Source organism: Choloepus didactylus, chromosome 14 (genome assembly GCF_015220235.1).
Source record: "Choloepus didactylus isolate mChoDid1 chromosome 14, mChoDid1.pri, whole genome shotgun sequence".
NCBI lineage: Eukaryota > Metazoa > Chordata > Mammalia > Pilosa > Megalonychidae > Choloepus > Choloepus didactylus.
In genome coordinates, this window is record NC_051320.1 from 98,006,217 (window position 1) to 98,018,453 (window position 12,237).

The window sequence follows — 12,237 nt, forward strand, 5'->3', positions numbered from 1 at the left end:
TGTCTCTGTGCTATCTTCTTTACTATTTCTTTAGATTTCTCTTCCATTTCACAAATACCCTCTTCATCTGTGTATAATTTGCTACTTAACTCATCCGCTGAGTTTTTAAAAGAACAGCTTTATTGGAATATAATTCACATACCATAAAATTCACCCTTGTAGAGTGTACAATTTAAAGGTTATTAGCACATTCATAGATTTATACAACAATCACCACTATCTGTTTTTGGAATGTTTTCATCACCCCCCAAATAAACTACCTACCTGCGGGACACTGATTACGTGCTTTGACTTGGCGGGCCTGGGCTGGGGGACCTGATCAGCCCCTGGGGAGGGTGGTGGGCACGGGCGACAGCGCCCTCCACAGCCCCCCGGGCCTGGGAAAGTGAGGCCGGAGGCAGGCCCCATTTCCTCACCCAAAATACCACTGTTGGGAGAGGCTTGCCGGAGGGAACCGCCTTTTCCCCACCCCCTTGTCCTGCTCGGACACTCCTCGTTGCCAGAGCAACTCCCCCACCTCTAGTGAGCATGCTCAGTTACCGGAACAACTCCCGCCCCCTGTCTATCAACCTCTGCACCCTCTCTAAACCAATCCAAGCCTTTGACCTCTACAGCTACCCCGCCCTCTAATCGCCCAATATAAGCTTGTGCTCTCGCCTAATAAAGCTCTCGCTCTCTTGGTTTCATCCTCCCTCAAAGAACGTGTCCCGCCTGCTCCTTCTCGCCGCCCTCCTTGCACGCCTCCGCCGGGGACTAGGGCCCAGTCCCCCGCCTCGCCCTCGCCTCCGGGAAAGAGCCCCCCGCCGCCGGTACCCTCTGAGCAATGCCGAGAGCCGAGGGTTCAGCAACCGGCCGCCCCCCCCCCCCAGACAAATCAACTGCGACCGCAACTGGCGCCCAACGTGGGGCACCTGCACTTGGAAGTCCTCTCCACACAGCGGTCCAGTGACGCCACTCGCTCGCCCGGACGCCTCTCCAGCTCCCCTTCTCCTCGCCTGCAAGGTAAGGGCCGCCTCTCCCTCGCCGCTCCCGGAGCCGCCTCTCCCTCGCCGCTCCGCGTTAGGGGCCGCCTCTCCCTCGCCGCTCCGCGTTAGGGGCCGCCTCTCCCTCGCCGCTCCGTGTTAGGGGCCGCCTCTCCCTCGCCGCTCTGGAGCCGCTCCTCCCTTCCCCCATTATCCCGGCTGCCTCTCCTTCTTTTCTTCTATGACCCCCATTCTTCCTAACGCTCTCCCTCTTCCCCTCCATTACTTTGCTGTCCTCCTTTCTGTCTTTCTCTCTTTGTTTGGCGCTCTGTGCCTCTTTGCAACTGCCCCCCCCAGACTGCTTCAAAATGGCGAACTTCCTCCTTCTTCTACTGAGGGGAGGAAGTGCTCTAGTGATGACGTCAGCCCTAAGCCGGGCTGGAAACCGCATGCACTTTACCCCGCCCTTTCACAGGGCGGAGCTAGTCCGCCATCTTATGCCTTAGACCCCTCCCTTTCACAGGGCGGAGCTAGTCCGCCATCTTATGCCTTAAGCCCCGCCCTTTCGCAGGGCGGAGTTAGTCCGCCATCTTATGCCTTAGACCCCGCCCTCTCACAGGGCGGAGCTAGTCCGCCATCTTGTGCCTTGGACCCCGCCCTTTCCCAGGGCGGGGCTGGTCCGCCATCTTGTGTCTTGGCCACGCCTACCACGCCGCCATCTTGCGACGCTTGGGGCCTCCCACTTCCACCTCCCCCTTCGACAAGCTCCCCCTCGGAGCCGCTGCCGGCAGCTGCCGCCGCCCCTCCCACCCTGCCAACTAACAACCCCTGGCTGCCTTCTACACCTCAAGGCAACCCTTAAAACAGCGCTGCCCCTGCCCCCACTCCCGTGCCAAGCCCTCTACTTTGGGTGCACCCTGCTAAAAGCCGGCTTAGAAAAATTTGCCCCGCAGTGCGGCTCTGGATCAGCCTAGCTTCAGATCTAGTCACCCTGGCTGTTCATGTATTCAGAGAGCCGCCAGAAAAAATTGTTTAGCCCCTGGACGCAGGCCAAACCCGCCTGCTCATACGTGATAACCCGGACATGCAAATCCTCTTAGAAGGATTTCAGAGGGAATTCAGCTGCCACTATCCTAGCCATCGACTGTTACAGGGGCTCGCCAAGCTTCCCTTCCGCAGCCCCTTCCATCCTTTCCCCTCCTCTGCACCCATCCCGGGTGCCACTACCGTCTTCACTGACGCCTCCAAAACCCGTTTCGCCTTCCTCTCTTATTCCCAGGACCACCGGGAACCCCGCCTATTCAGTTATGTCAACCTTCATTCAGTCCAAGTGGGGGAAATTCTGGCGGTGTCATACGCGCTAAACACCCACTGTAACCACCCAGTAAACATTTTCACAAACAGCCTCTACACTTATCAGGTCTGCCGAGTCCTCGCGTTTTCCACCTTTTTCCCGGGAGACTCGGCCATTGATAAAGCACTTTCTGACCTCAGAAGCATCCTGGAGCATCGACAGGATCCTTGGTTCATTAGCCACATTCGTAGTCATTCACGCCTTCCGGGGCCCTTGGCTAATGGCAATCGTATAGTAGACCAAGCGGTCTCAACTCAGAATACCCAAGCTATGCTAACCCACACAGCAGCCCCTCCGGGGGACGCTGTTAACCAGGCCAAGTTATTGCATTCCAGGTTTCACTTTCCGGCTACGTCGTTACATCATTTATGTGGCCTCCCCCTAGACACCTGTAAACATCTTGTCCGCAATTGTGCAACTTGTGCGCCCTTTGCGCCGGTTGACCCCCTGCAACCTCAGGGAGTCAACCCACGAGGCCTAAAACCCAATTCTAGATGGCAAATGGACATAACTCACGTTCCGTCCTTTGGGCGCCTCAAGTATGTACATGTAATGATTGACACCTTCTCAGCCATGTGTTATGCAGTCCCCCTCGCCGGGGAAACGGCCAAACACTGTATCAAGGCCCTAAGACAGAGAATTCTCTTCATGGGAGTCCCCTGGGACCTAAAAACGGACAATGGGCCTGCTTATCGCAGTGCCTCCTTTGCGGCCTTTCTTCAGTTATATAACATCACCCATCATTTCGGCATCCCCTATAATCCTCAGGGGCAAGCCATTGTGGAAGCAGTCCATCGCCGCTTAAAAATACAAATTGAAAAAGAGAGGGCTATGTTCCCCCAGGCAACTCCAGGGGACCTTATCATAGCAGCCCTTATTCACCTCAATCTACTCACATTCAATAAGGATGGACTTTCGCCCCTACATAAACATTGGGGGCCCTCATATAGGCCCACCCAGGCCCCAATGGTTTACTGGAAGGACCCAGAGAATAATGCCTGGAAGGGTCCCTCCCCACTCCTCGCCCAGGGGCGCGGGTTTGCTTGTGTTTTCCCAGATGATGCAGCACAACCAATCTGGATCCCAGAAAGGGCAATCCGGCCTGCCACCAGCAACCACGCGTCTAACGAGACGAGAACACCGTCGTCTCCGCAACCTGGTCTACCAGATGACAACAGTACACCTGGGCCTGGACTCCAGTCCAAGTGAATTCCTCCAACTCCAATCTTACCTCCTCTTGTTGGCTTTGCCTCTCTACTTCTTCCCCCCTATATGAACCAGTTGCCTCCAACCTTTCCTTTTCAGAAAACACAGAGAACAGTCCCTCGGAATGCAATTGGAATACCTCTGCCGTCCCTCTAACTTTTCATTCAGTCTCCTTTACAGGAAAGTGCATCCGTCCTCGCTCAAGCAACTCTCCCAGCCTCACAGCTTGTGCCAACTACTCCTCTCCCAGCAGCTCTGCCAAGTTTCTTATTCCCCACAACTCCTCACAGTGGCTGTGCTCCTCTACAGGACTTACCCCCTGCCTTAACGTGCAGACCCTCAATACAACTCATGAAACTTGCCTCCTAATTGTCCTTATCCCTAGGGTCCTATACCACAGCGAGGAAGACTTCTTCCTCCGCCTGGAAACAACTGCAGCTCCTGCCCCACTGCAAAAGCGAGAGCCCATCACCGTCCTCACGATTGCCTCCCTCCTAGGTCTTGCAGGCGCTGGCACCGGAATCGCTGCATTAGCCAGTCAAGGCTCCGCCCTAACTCACCTCCGAGCGGCGGTTGACGAGGACATTCGTCACCTACAAGACGCTATTTCCCATCTTAAAAATTCTGTCAATTCCCTCTCTGAGGTAGTGCTCCAAAACCGCCGAGGTCTCGACCTTCTCCTCCTCAAAGAAGGGGGCCTCTGCGCCGCCCTAGGAGAAGAGTGCTGTGTATATGCCAATTCCACAGGTCTCGCCAAGGACAGCCTAAACAAGGTCCGAGAGGGACTAGAACGACGTAGAAGAGACCGTGAAGCCACCAGCTATTGGTCCCACATCTTTACCCCCCTCCTCCCTTACCTCCTCCCTCTTCTCGGCCCCCTACTAATGATCATTCTAGCTCTCACTTTAGGACCCTGCATTATCCGCAGAATCGTCCAACTTGTAAGAAAACAAACAGATGCTATTTTTTCCTCGTTCGTGCAAATCCAGTACCAGCAACTCGCCACCTCTGACGCTCCCTACTCCGAGATGACAACCAACCCTCCGCGACCTCACCGCCACCGGTCAACCCGCCGACCGCGAGGCCCTTCTCAATTGCCTGAACCTCATACCAACCTCGAGCTCCAGCTTCTCTGAACCTTCAACTTTAAACCTCCCACCTTCGCCCATCCCGCTAGCAGCAAGGCCCTTGTCGAGCGCCCGGGCGCCACACCAACGCTGAGCTCCAGCCTCGCTGAGCCACCGTCAACCCTTTTTCCCCTCCCCAACCTTCCCCTTCCCTCATCCCTTAGCGGACCTCTCCGGTAGCTTCTTCCTTTAATTTGAAAAGAAGGGGGAAATGCAGGACACTGATTACGTGCTTTGACTTGGCGGGCCTGGGCTGGGGGACCTGATCAGCCCCTGGGGAGGGTGGTGGGCACGGGCGACAGCGCCCTCCACAGCCCCCCGGGCCTGGGAAAGTGAGGCCGGAGGCAGGCCCCATTTCCTCACCCAAAATACCACTGTTGGGAGAGGCTTGCCGGAGGGAACCGCCTTTTCCCCACCCCCTTGTCCTGCTCGGACACTCCTCGTTGCCAGAGCAACTCCCCCACCTCTAGTGAGCATGCTCAGTTACCGGAACAACTCCCGCCCCCTGTCTATCAACCTCTGCACCCTCTCTAAACCAATCCAAGCCTTTGACCTCTACAGCTACCCCGCCCTCTAATCGCCCAATATAAGCTTGTGCTCTCGCCTAATAAAGCTCTCGCTCTCTTGGTTTCATCCTCCCTCAAAGAACCGTGTCCCGCCTGCTCCTTCTCGCCGCCCTCCTTGCACGCCTCCGCCGGGGACTAGGGCCCAGTCCCCCGCCTCGCCCTCGCCTCCGGGAAAGAGCCCCCGCCGCCGGTACCCTCTGAGCAATGCCGAGAGCCGAGGGTTCAGCAACCGGCCGCCCCCCCCCCAGACAAATCAACTGCGACCGCACCTACCCATTAGCAGTCCTTTACTACTGCAGCCTTTTGCTGATCTGGCAACCAGTAACCTACTTTCTGCCTCTTTTGAGTTTGCCTATTCTGGGATGTTTCATAAGATTTTTTTGTGACTGGGTTTCTTTTGCCTAGCATAATTCTTTCAAAGTTTCTGCTGCATTTTTAACTTGAATGAAAAGATTTTTCATTTCCAGAATGTTCTATTTTATTCAGATATGCTTGATCATTTTCAATAGTTCCTGTTCTTCCCTTACTATATCTTAAACATATGCAACTAATTAGTTTTATATTCTATATTTGATAGTCCATTTAGAAAGTTGGTGAGGGTTTAAATCTGTTGCTTCTCACTTTGGAGGCCTCTTTCTTTTGTGCTTGGCGACTTTTGATTTTGAACTTATGTCTGATTCAATTTAATCTGTGGGAACCCCAGGTCCATAAGGTGGAGTTTCTTTTATCTAAAGAGGACTCCCTTTTGCTGCTTGTACTCCAGGAGGCCACGGGCCTGGGGCCACCCCGTTCCCTTGTCGGCTCAGCCTGCTGTGCCTCCGCCGCCGGCTCACCCAACACTCACTCTTCTGTGGGTGCAGCAGAGCGGCCGGTGCTCCTCCCAGCCCTCCGCTGCTTGCGTGGGCTCTGGCGCGGCTTCCCGTGGCGCGCGTCCTCCGCCTGCCTCTCTGGGGGCTCGCTGAACGCAGTCAGTGACTCTCGGGAGTGGCTGTAAACACACCCAGTCCCCCATGCTTGGCTGAGATATCCTCGGCTCACGTTTGACATCATTTCCCAAAGTTTCTCGGGGGATTGGGCTCCAGTATCCTGCTATGGCAGCTGGCTCAGAACCACCCTCCAGCGGCCTCCCCACCTTCTCCGCATCACTGCCCGGCTGCCCACCGCTGCTCCTGCATCTCCAAATAAACGGCTCCTGGTGAGCGCTCGTTGCAGGCCCTGCTTCTGGAGCGCCCACGTCCAGGGCTGCCCCCGCACTGCCCTGGCCACTCCCGGCATCGCATCGCCGCCTGCGACCGGACCTATCGTTTACTTACAGACACCGGGATTCCTCTCACTTTCCTGAGAGCTCTGCAGTGTTTTGCAAAGAATGCTTTTGCCCCACGATCCAGTTCGTGCTCCCTGCCCCTTGTTAGTCCCCACTACTCCCTCAGGTCTCAACTTTCACGTCTTAAGAGAGACGCTTTCTTCCACCCTAATTCAAACGGGTCCCGAGGGGCTCTCTTGATAACCTTTTCCTTTGCCTCACGCTTCGGAAGCGGCGGGCGCAGCTGCGAGGTTTTGGGTTCCCGCCTTGGCTGTGCCACCCGTCAGGGCCTCAGGCAGGCCCCCCAACCCTCCGCCTGGGTTTCCTCATCGTGAGAAGGCAGGACTATCCGCGCAGGAAGGTGCTGGGGGATTGCAACCAGATAATACATATTAAGCGTTTGGCACGACAGACAGTGAGTGCCCAGTAAACGTTCCCTATTCTTGTCACATCTTGCAAAGGCATGTTATTGGTAATCATTTGCTGATGTAAGTTTCGGGAGGGCAGAAAACACGTCTCCTTTGTCATCGCGCTTTCCCAGGCCCAAGGCAGTGGCGGCACAACCTTGAACATCAGCAAATATCTGTCGGACAAACGAAGGCAGGGAACGAAGGCGCAACCCCCAGGATGTGCGCGGCGGCCTGTGGCTCGCCCGGGGCCGAGCAGGGAAGGCAAGTGCAGGGGCGCAGCGCGCTGGGAGCTTCGGAGCGGCGGGAGGGCGAGGGGTGAAGCAAAAATAGTTACAGTGAACTATGGAGATTATAATATCCGTAAAAGTGAAATGTATGACAACATCCTATCACTCACAGCCAGTCTGCTCTTTCGATTTAAGGTGTCTCCCAGTAAACCGCGTGGACCCAGTCTCACAGTTGAGAGAATTTGCATTTCGGGTGATCACGGTGGGGCTGGCTCTGCTGAGCCTCTTGCGAGGCGCTGTGTGGCATCTGGGCCGGGCACGGCGCGGGGGTGGCTCCCGCGGGGACCGGCTGCCTCAGTCCTCAGCGACTGTTAGCCGTGTCCGTCAGCAGGCATTTGCCGAGCGGGCCTGGACGGCCAAGGAGGCGGCCCCGGCGCCCAGTTTGCCGAGGGCGAGCAGGAGATGCAGATGTGCAGTCCCTGAGCACTTCACGCCTGTCCAGGATTAGGGAAGGCGTCCTGGAGAAAGCGCCAGCTGGGCTGGCACCGCGCCGAGTCCCGGGAGTTAGCCCGGTGGGAGAGCAGGAGGGCGCGGGGCTCACAGACCGCACTCACTCCGGCAGCCAAGAGGGCATGGGGCGGAGGAGATGGTCCCTCAGGGGGTGGACGGGGCATGTAAAGAGCCTTGAATCCCAGGGCACAGACTGGGTATAATATTCTGCAGGCAAGGAGGAGGCATCAGAGAGTTTTAAAAGGGATGTATGTATTCACTGTTTGTTAGGAAGCAGAATGGTGTAGCCTTTCTGGAGGACAGTGTGGTGGTTCCACAAGAAGCTAAGTATGTGGGGCCATAAGGTCCTGCAACCTCATTATGGGGCATTTACCTGGAAGATCTGAGAGCAGGGACACGAATGGACATTTGCACACTGGTGTTTATGGTGGCAGTACTCGTGATTTTCAATGGGTGGAGGTGACCTAAGGGTACATCGACTGAGGAGCAGAATGGTGAACTGTGGTGTAGGCACACAATAAAATACTGAGCAACTACGAGAAGCAGTGAAGCTGTGAGACACACAACGAGGTGAGTGGATCCTGTAGACAGCATTTTGAGTGAACTATGCCAGAAACAAAGGCAAACGCTATAATGCCTCACCAATATGGGCTAACTACAATGTGTAAACTCAGAATTGAATCTTAGAGCACAGCCTATCAGGGGAACGATTATTGTAATGGTCCCTAGATTGTGAGCTCTTACAGCAGTCACATCTATTCCTGAACTGTAATGGCTTTCTCCAGATTCCGAGATGCTGATCCCTTTGTGCATAACCTGATCGATCCCTGGAACTTTGGGTATGTGTGTGACATCCGAAACTCAGAGCTAGAACTCGGGAGATATGAATGTCAGTAATAGTGCATATAGCAACTGTTTGAAAAAGCCATAAAGGAGTCCAGACTTTTCAATTAGAGATTTGAATGAAGCAGGTCTGGTTACGACTAGGGCAAGTCGGGCCAAAGGGTAAAGGACGATACTGACTGTGTTTTCAAACTTCAACTTCCATGTGAAACCAAGGGAAGAGATGTTTGCTTGGTGCAGGATCTATATTTCCTAAACAATTTAACTCATACAGTTTGTTCAAATACCATAATTACATGGAACTTTGAATAGGAAGTGAGATCTGGTAGGTTTGCATAGGTTAGAGTGAAATAGCAACACATCCCAAAGTCATTTGGGCAGAGAGTAAAAATATATATTCAGCCCCCCACCCCCCCGAGGAATTGGGGGAAAATGCAGAGGTGTTGGGCTTCCTTACCTGTGTATTAGTTAGGGTTCTCTAGGGAAACAGAATCAATGAGAGGTGTCTCTGACTATAAAATTTGTAAAAGTGACTCACGCAACTGGGGATGCACGAGTCCAAATTCTGTAGAGCAGTCAGCAAGCTGTCAACTCCAATGAAGATGTCCGATGAACTCCTCAGGAAACGAACCGGCAACTTCGACGAACTCCTCAGGAAACGCTTCACTGGGCAGCTGAAGAAGAAAGTGAAGGTCCTCTATCTGTCTTGCTTGTAAGTCTTCAACTGATTAATTGGATTAAATCCAGCCAATTGCATTCTCTCATTGTGGAAGACACGCCCTTTGGTGAGTCATCAGTCACAGCTGCAGTCGATTGACTGATGATTTAGTAAACCAGCCTGTTGGTTTATTAACCAGCCACAAACGTCCTTGCAGCAATTGTTAGGCCAGTGTTTGCTTGACCAGACAGCTGGGTACTATCACCCGGCCAAGCTGACACATGAACGTAACCATCACACCTGGATTGTTGCTGATGTTCTCACAAACACTGAGGACTGATAGTTTGGCGTGCTGAGCCCTCTGTCTTGGGGCATGCCCTTATGAAGCTTGTTACTGCAAAGGAGAGCCTAAACCTGCTTATAATTGTGCCTAAGAGTCTGTGGGAGCCCCGGGCCCCCAAGTGTCTTGAAGACTGCACACAGTTTGCTTGACCTAGGACAGTTAACGTTTGACCTATTTCTCCTTGTAAAATCAGGCCTCCATGCTAAATGTAATCCATAACTACCTCCTCCCTGAGACTCCCTGAGATACTGTTATCTACAAGATAATCTGTAATCCTCCCCTCCTCCCTGTTGATTATAATCAATCCCTCCTGTGCCAGTTCCATGTATTATGTCCCCCCAAGTGCCATTATCCTTGATTAGATTGTATTTCTTTGAGTGTTTCCATGGGGATGTGCCCCACCCAACTGTGGGTGATAACTCTGATTGGATAATTTCCATGGCAGTGTGGCCCCGCCCATTCAGCGTGGGCCTTGATTAGTTCAAGCTCAGACAGAAGGAGCCAGCTTGCTACAGCCAAGAGGGACACTTTGAAGAATGCACAAAAGCTGAGAGAGGAGCTGCGGATGAGAGACAGTTTGAAGATGGCCATTGAAAGCAGACTTTTGCTCTGGAGAAGCTAAGAGAGGACAAACGCCCCAAGAGCAATTGAGAGTGACATTTTTGAGGAACTGCAGCCTAGAGAGGAACGTCCTGGGAGAAAGCCATTTTGAAACCAGAACTTTGGAGCAGACACCAGCCACGTGCCTTCCCAGCTAACAGGGGTTTTCCGGACACCATTGGCCATCCTCCAGTGAAGGTACCTGATTGCTGATGTGTTGCCTTGGACACTTTATGGCCTTAAGACTGTAACTGTGTAACCAAATAAACCCCCTTTTATAAAAGCCGATCCATCTCTGGTGTTTTGCATTCTGGCAGCATTAGCAAACTGGAACACCTCTCTATGTTGCAAGACCAACCCCCCCCCACCCCGGCTCCTGCCTTATGCTCTCATACCCATTGGAATGTTGCGCCCTTATAACTGGCTTATTCAGTCCCCACAAAGGGCAGAGTATTTTCATGTTGAGCTCTGAAGCTGCTGCCATTCAGACCAGCTCCTGAATCCATTCAAAGAAGCTCCTGAATTCAGGGCAATGTGACCGACTTTCCACCCTGTTGGTAAGCCCCATAATAAAGGCTCGTGTCTCAGAACATGTCCAGTGCTTTCTTTAGTGCTTTGGCTACAAAAGCCCTCTTGGGCCATGACAGAGTCTCCCCCGAGTGCCTCATTTTGCTCAGATGTGGCCTCTCTCTCTAGCTAACCCAACTCGGCAGGTGGACTCGCTGCCCCATCACCCCACGTGGACATGACTCCCGGGGTGTAAGTCTCCCTGGCAATGCAGGATATGACTCCTGGGGATGAATCTGACCTGACATGGGATTGAGAACATCTTCTTGACCAAAGTGGGGATGCAAAATGAAACGAAATAAAGTTTCACTGGCTGAGAGATTTCAAAGAACAAAGTGGTCACCCCAATGCTTGGGAATGTTAAAACCCTCAAACAGTGTTTGCAGAGAGTAGGGGACATTGAGTAAGCCCTTGGAAAGGGGGGTACTGCCGCTCTCTGAAGCCCTGAGGATAAACAATCATTATATAAATGACTCCCAGACATTAAAATCTGATGGAGTTTGTCCTGAGAGTTTCAGGAACTGTTTTGGTTCCATGACCCCTGTTTTCCTTTCCGTTTCTCCCCATGGCAATGGGAACATTTATCCTATGACTGTCCCTCCTTTGTGTATTGGCAGCAGATAACCTGTTTTGAGTTTCACAGGTTCACAGCCAGAGGAGAATTTTGCCTTAGGACAAACTACATCTGTAATTGATTTTGATTAGACTTTGTACTTAATATTGTTACTGAAAAGATTTAAGGCTTTGGTGATGTTGTGATAGAATGAATGTATTTTCCATATGGAAAGAACATGTCTTTTTTGGGTTCAGAGGGTGGAATGTGCTGGTTTGAATCTGTTAATGTACCCTATAAAAGCTATGTTCTTTTAAACCACTCTTGTGGGGCAGGTCTATTGTAGGTGGGAACTTTTGATTAGATTGTTTCCATGGAGATGTGACACCCCCCCCCATTCAATGTGGATTCTGGTCCTTTACAGGAGTTCTTTAAGACAGCATAGGAGAAGGGAAGCTGAGAGAAGCCGAGAGAGACATTTTGGAGAGAAGCTAAGATATGTAATCCGGAGTTTGCCCCCAGGAGAAGCAAGGATGGCCCACAGGGGCTGAGAGAAGCTATGGGAGATTGAAGCCCAGAGACATTTTGGAGAAAGCCATTTTGGAACCAGAACTAGGAGAAGAAGGACCAGCAGACATCATCGTGTGCCTTCCCATGTGACAGAGGAGCCCCGGATGCCAGCAGCCTTTCTTCAGAGAAGGTATCATCCTGTTGATGCCTTAATTGGGACATTTTCATGGGCTTACAATTGTAAATTTGTGAACCATTAAACCTCTGTTGTAAAAGCCAATCCATTTCTGATATATTGCATTATGGCAGCTTTAGCAAACCAGAGCATGTACTATCCATCTATCTGACATTCTAGGACAGACAGCAGGAAGCTGTGACGACAGGAATGTCAGTGGTTGCCTGGGGCTGGGGAGGGGTGGGGAGGACGGTGGCCTGGCAGCATGGAACATCCTGGGGTGATGGAAATGCTCTCTATCTTGCTTGCAGAGGTCTTAGTGG